The sequence below is a fragment of the Corvus brachyrhynchos genome, unplaced genomic scaffold, assembly GCF_000691975.1.
Source record: "Corvus brachyrhynchos isolate BGI_N302 unplaced genomic scaffold, ASM69197v1 scaffold1, whole genome shotgun sequence".
NCBI lineage: Eukaryota > Metazoa > Chordata > Aves > Passeriformes > Corvidae > Corvus > Corvus brachyrhynchos.
Genome location: NW_008237222.1, coordinates 8,416,673 through 8,423,902, shown reverse-complemented (window position 1 = coordinate 8,423,902; position 7,230 = coordinate 8,416,673).

The following is a 7,230-nucleotide window of genomic DNA, read 5'->3' as shown; positions in this document are numbered from 1 at the left end:
AACATGCACATCACATAGCCATATCACATGTGATGTTATCAGCTAGTAAGATCTAGTCCCACATAGAGGGCACTTTTTTGCTGTTAAACACAGCTAGCCAAAGTGTAGTGTATATTTTAATATTAATACACTGATTGCCCCCCAAAAACAAAGAATGGAGTTCGTGCTGATATACTGTTTCTGACTCCTACTTTGAGAGCAAAGAACTACTGTACAGTGCGTATGGACTATAAAATCACTGCGTGGCTTGGAACATCCTGTCAGGCAACTATATGTGTTACACATTTAATACGAGTTTATTTTCTCTCCATATGCTTATGTAACTGCTGTTAAGGTCACTCAAAATTCTGCAAATGTGCAGGCAACCAGAACACCTGGTAATTTCACTTGAGAATTCTCTGCCCTTTTATTATTGGTCACTTAAAACCACTTTTTTCACAGACGCCCTTCTCAAGCGCTTTGGAAAGCACATGATCAAGTCGCTGCCCCTGAAAAGTTTGCGTGCCGTGCAAAAAATGAGTATGCAGTTATGCAACTCCATATTGCATAAAACACATGATGTAAAGACATCTCCCTCTTCATCCCAGCTAATATTTTATTCCTGTGGTTAACAGTGGCTGTCACTTCAGTGTTTATAATGATTATTAGACACTGTTAATTAACACTGAAACAATGCTTAATATATACAGAATGGATTGCAATAGCCAAACATATTTCGGATAATGAGATTTATCCTATAACCTCTTGATTTGCTATTGCAGCTCTTGATTAGTTCGGCACCCATGAAATGTTTCAGAAATGAAAGGAAAATTAAGTGCTGTGCATATTTAGCAGTGAGTTGTAGAGCAAGAACTATAGATTTGATCTGCTCTTCACTGTGAAACAGCATAGAATACCTTTGGGAAGTCCTCTGTGTTCATTTACAATACACTCCCATGCCAGAGCTACCACTGTTTTACTCTCTCAGGCAGGGCAATTTTTTGGTTACCCCTCAGGCTGTGGACTGCACAGCAATTCATGGGCAAGGCACTGCTGAAGCAGAGACTGGAGCTGCCTTGGCTCAATAACGAGATCACTCTGTTAAAGATGGCTTATTTTACAGCTTGTTGTGAGCTGAGTTTTGAGACTTCTTAGGCCACAGGTAGGAGCTCATGGGCTGCATTTGAGGGATCTGTGGTGTAGTGGACAGAGCACACAGCTCTGGCTTTTCTTTCCAGCTCTGCCTGGAGACTTAACTTACTATTCCCAAGATACTCTGTTTCTGCCTGGATTCTCCCATTCATAAATGAGGGCAGTCAATGCTCATCCACCCCACGGCAATCTCTCAAGGCGTACTTTATTCACACTTTTAACCACCTTTTTTTCTTTTTTCATGAGTTCTCTGCTGAGCCATCTCTAGAGACTAAACTCAGGAGGGGAACTGTTACCCTTGACCTGACATGCTAAATTTGATGTTGCCCTCCTTCCCACCCGAGGGCAGTACCATGCATCTGTGCAGCAGTTACAGAATGGGGATGAAGCTGGATTTAAGCAGTATTCTCCAAGATCACATGGCATATGGTAGTTTGAGAATTTGGCATTCAGAAATTTTTGTATTAAAATGACTCATTTTTAATTTGGATAATTTGAACAATCGTTCTTGTGCCCAATGCCCTGAATCAATCAATTGAATATTTTGTGCTGTATATCAGCTATTGGAAACACGTCCTTTTTGGTCTTTTTTAGTTTATTTTGGTGGCTTTTTAATTGATTTTGTTTTGTTAATATATTGGATTTCTCCTTTTCCCACCGAAACCCATAGAAGTTCTTGACTTCAATTAAATCTCAAAATCAGCATTTTTATTGATGGATGAATTGAAGAAACCCGGTGTGAAAATGCAGTATTTGCTTGCAAACCACCCAACATCAAGGCACAAACCCACTAAATTTGAAAAATGTTGATCATTTTGAGGTATGAAACCTGAAATCTTTACTGACCATTGAAGCAACTGAGAGTTGTAGATACCCTGCAGCTCAAAAAGACTTCCTTATGTCCCTCAAATGAGCTCCTTGAATGTACAACATCCAGATTTTTTCACTCTTTCTGCATACATCAGAATTTGTTAGTGTTCATGGGACAGAGTGAATGTGGGCACATTGATTAAAAATGCAAACAAATTGCATTTGATCAAAAGACCAGCATTAGACCCTGTGTCTGGAAGTCCATCCTTAAGGGGAATTTGAGGCTCTGAGCTTTAATAGCCAAAGGACACACTGCTCATACCCAAGTCAGCTGAGAACACCGTCCCTAAAAACTTAACAGTCAGGAATTAAATAGAGGGTTACAGCTCTTCACAAAGGAAATGAGGCTTTGCTTTGTCAACACTCTTCTGATCACAAAACCCTTCTGCTCCTCATTTGTCTTCTCGGTGTTTTATTTTCCTTACTGGTAGAGATACTGAGGACAGATTATTATTATTATTATTATTATGAGAATAAAGTAAAGGAAAATGTGTGTGTGCCTGTACACACAAACCCACAATGCGAATGAGGTAATGCTTGAACAGAACAGGACCCGTGCTAGGCAGTCTGTGATCCACTGGCATGGAGACTGCTCACTCACACAGCTCTTACTATTCTACACAAACAATTGAAAAAATATATTAAGCCTTTGGAAAGATGAACAGTTTTACAGCACAGTCAAAAGCAAATGGGCATCTTCTATTCAAGGTCATTTTCCAGGGAACACAAGTAGCTGAAGTCACACTGGCTGTGACAGGCCTACCAACACATTTTGATATGGAGGAAGTGTTTAACGCGAGGAACCTGGGGAGCCAGCCCAGTGCAGGCAGCATCGTGTGCTATATTGGGAATACTGTCAGAGGATTCGATAAGCGGAAATCCCGCTGCGTCCTGACATGCTGGGATGACTCAGATGTGGAATGAAACAAACTGCTGGAGCATCAAAGTCCTAATTTCTCCTTCTAATGGATCCACGCGAGTCCATCACATCCTTTAATCGTGCTGTGATGAAGCACCTTCAGCAGCAGCCTCTGGTGCACATTTCTGGGCTCTCTGTCATGGCAGATTTTTGTACAAAGCACTGGGGCAACCCTGCAGAGGATGTAAATCAGCAGAGCTCAACCACAGTGTATAATATCCAGGATTCCCATACAGGTGACACATTGCTAAATGCTTTTCCTGTCCTTCTTATGCTCATTTTATACACAGGCAGGATGAAAATGTCACCGTTTTACAGCACTCACATAATTGCTTTCTTGCTTCTCAACTTGCTACCATAGAAATTCTAATGTCAGAGCCCTCAAGAAACCATATGGGCAGTAAACATTCCTTATGTGTTGCATGTGCAGAAAGAACATATTTTCTTATCAGTTCACACAAAAGCAGATCATGCAGAAATGATTTTTTAAAACTACTACTATTTTCCCTGCAGTAACAGCAATAGAACAGTAAGTAACAACCCTTGAATGGGTTCTCTCTCTTTTACAGTACATGGATCTTTTTCCCTTTTTGGTCACAAGAGAAATAAAGACATTAAAATGTATGTTTCTTTTCAGAAAGCATTGTATTGATTTTATGTAACATCTGAATACTTTGTGTTGTAACTTAACATATAACCATATAATTTGTCTGTAACAAGAAATAGACCAAAAGGCTTGCTCAGTGAATTGTACAAATGAGCCTTTCCTCATCAGTGATCCAAGGCATAATGAAATACCCCGCTTTTTCATTTCCCTCTGTGAGGTGAAAAAGCTCACTTACAGAAGCAAGTATATTCCACTGAAAGAAAAGGTGATTAATCATAGCTTGAGCTCATACTCAAAAGGAAAAATCCCATTTGGATCCAGGCCTTTGTCCCAGGATCATTCAGTTCCATCTCTAGTTTGGAGAGAATAAGGTTTTTTTGATTAAGAACCACAAAAATGTTACTTTGTTGGAAGAAAGCTAGCAGCAGCCTGTGCTGCTATTACACTACCCCTGTTGAAGGACAAAAAGCTAATAAACAGGTTGTTCAGATATTTTCTAATAGTTGAAAATACAAGTCATAGCCAATAAAAGCCAGCTGTAACTTGAAAAATTCTTCCCCAAAGTAATCAGGTCATGCAGCAAATAATGGATGCTGTTCTAAAACCAGAGATATTACAAATTCAGTATTTCTGAAATCTTTCTGAGAAATTAGGTGTGTAGCATTGACAGCTCAACCAAGCCCTCAGAGATGTATTTCATAAAAAACATACCTAGAGGCCAAACAAATTTCAGAAAGGACAAAATAGGAAGGAAAAAAAAGAAGTTGCAAAAGTCTATGAAGATAATGCAGTGGGCTCTTTTCTGGGGGAACAGGGACTGTGGCTGTGCAGAGCATGCATAGTGCAGGATACCTGGAGAATCCTGAACCAATCTGGCAACCCTGTGGTAGTTACACCCCTTGCATATCTGCCCCAGTACCAGCAGGCATCTGGTAACCACACCACCACTGGTTTCCAATCAAATCCAGACTCTTAATGAAATACACAAGGAACAACTTCCTCTGATAAGGGAATATGCAAATTTTCAGTTTGTTTAGAGTAGTATTGCAATTAAGGGCCAAGGCAACCATGCTCCTCCATCATTGATTTGGTGCCTTTTCTTTCATGTTCTCTGGGCAAGGTCCAGAAGAAACACATGTGATCATTTCCCTCCCCAAAGCTGAGGAGGCTTTGACCCCAGAACTTCTGTGGGGTATCTGCCACTGTGGGGTCTCTTCAAGCACCTTTCTTGGTAACAGCAAACGGTTCCCAACCCAGTGGTCTGGGAACATTGCAACTAAAACCTGCTCTAGGTGCAGTACCTGGAAACTTGGGGGAAATTCTGAGCAGGTTCTGATTGCTTCCCTTTCTGTTGCTGTTCTACCCCACAGAAAAGGCTGTGATGGAGCAACAGTACTGCGAACTATGAAATTCTCTCACAGCCTAATTCTGGTGGAAGTTCATAATGGCCTTTTACAAGTCCAAGTGGGTTAGGTGCCTGCCTGCCACTGGTGTCCACACAGGCTCAGTATCTGACATGCTTCAACATCTTTGGCATTTCCACAGTCTGTATGTGCCTCTAGACTTTGCAAATCCAACTCTAAACTCTTATTGACCTAAATCACAGAATTAGATCCTAAGTTTTGAAAGTATGGCATTTTCAGACACTTAGAGTTATTTTGCCATAAGCAAAATGTCTCATAGTCTGTACATCAGTTATGATTTATGAGTCAACCTGACATAGTTCAAAATGCTCAAAAGCAGATGTGGCACTTAAAAAGCATTGCAGAAACATAGCTGTGAAAGCCAAAAATGCACAACCGCATCAACAGGCACAAACATTAGGTATTGTGCAGAATTCTTATTTTTGCAGAGTTTTCTAAGATCTGCTAGAAATAACTGCAAATTGAGAGCTATATTTATTTCATGTTTAATTTATGAGCAATAGTATCTGTTGCTGTAAGAGTACATGGGTTGAAAGGAGTTTCTACTCTCAGCTCTTCCCTGGCCTCAGCATTGGCTGCAGCATTTTCAGTGGGGACCCGATGGGTGTCAGGAGTTGTCAGATTTGGCTGTTGCAGGCAGGAAGGAGCAAAGCTCAGGAGCAAAGGGGATTTCCCTGGCAGTGACCTGCCACAAGCACTGAACAGGTCATATCTGGGAAATGATGGTCTGATCACCTCCCACAGCCCCAACAGTCGAGCAAGGGGAAGGTCAGGTAAGGAGGTCTTGAACTAACTACATCCAATATATGTCAAAATTAACGGCCTGATTTTCACACAGAGATAACTGGGAGGTCACTGGAGATCACACAGCATTGCTATTTCTGGATGCCCTTGGGGCATGCTGCAGTAATCCAAGCTACACTGAGCAGAGTCCTGCTCACTGTACCAACATCTGGGTCAGGAGCAGAAGGAAATCCCCTGTGAGCAAGCATCAGCAGTGAGAAATGCACCTCTGCTCCTGGTGCTTTGGCTATTCATCAGCTAAGGAGGACCCAGTGCTATTTCTAAACACTGACTCTGTTTTATGCAACCCAGGCAGTGCTCCATGAAATAACCACCATTTATCCCTTGACTGAGAGTAGCTTCTCAGGGCCTCTCTGTTCTTTACTGCTCCTAAATGCTGTGGATTGAGGAGCAGAGATGGTAGCCTTTCAGGATCACTCCAAGCTCAAGGAAGGCATTGAGGTGCCCCAGGATGGATTGCCTCTGGACTCCACCGGAGAAGCTATTGGGATACTGCAAATCTTGTAGCTGCTCTGAGCTTTCATGCATGAAGTTCTGCCAGGGTACAACCTCTTCTGTCAGCAGATTCTCAGTTAAATTGTGGTGTCCAATGCATAGCCTGCTACCATATGGATATTTCCCGTATCTGACATGGCAGAGATAATGGACGGATTTGGGGAAAGTATTAGTGCTTTTTTCTATTCCTTATGCAACATGTGTCTGGTGGTTTGGTCTCTGCTGAATCTAAACCCAGGTTTTCACCTCAGAGTCTTTGTTTCAGATCTAGTTCAGTAACACTTACAAATACATACAAATAGATGCCATGTGACCTGTATCCAATGGCATCTTTATTAGCCTCTATGAGCTTGCTGCAGGTGGGAAACTGGCTTGCTCACAGCACTGTCCTCACAAGGGAACGCCCACAGTTAGCCTTCTTCCCCCCATGCCTTTTTATCCAAGCATTCAGCATTCCCAGCTTTCCTATCTGTAAGCTCCAAGAGAAGATTTCTTGAATATCTCAACTAAAGATCCTCTCTGAGGCACAGCTTTGCCTGCACTGATGCTTCATGTGGCACGACTCCATCTCCTGGTAACCAGGGGGAAATAAAGCCATCTGCTGTTTGGGAGTTCCAGGATCATTCTTGGCTCTTTGCTGTTACATGGAGTGTGTGTGTCCCCTGGCTGTGCCAGAGACATCCTGGAGGTGTAAACGGAAGCTCACCACAGGGTCTGGATTCCTCCAGTGTGAGACCCTCCATGGTCAGGTGAACGTGATGTGGCCATTCTCTTTGTTGCAACTGCTGTACATGAATCAGGAGTATTTAGCCTGTAACCGTGCAGATCTCACGTTTGATGCTTTAGGGAGGGTTGACCCCACTCAGCAGTAAGCAGGTGGCCTGGATGCTGTAGATTGGGATTCAATTCCCTTATGATGAGGCCACCATGACCTAAAGGTGTTCATGATACCCGAAGCAGGAGGTTAGAGTACATAGCCT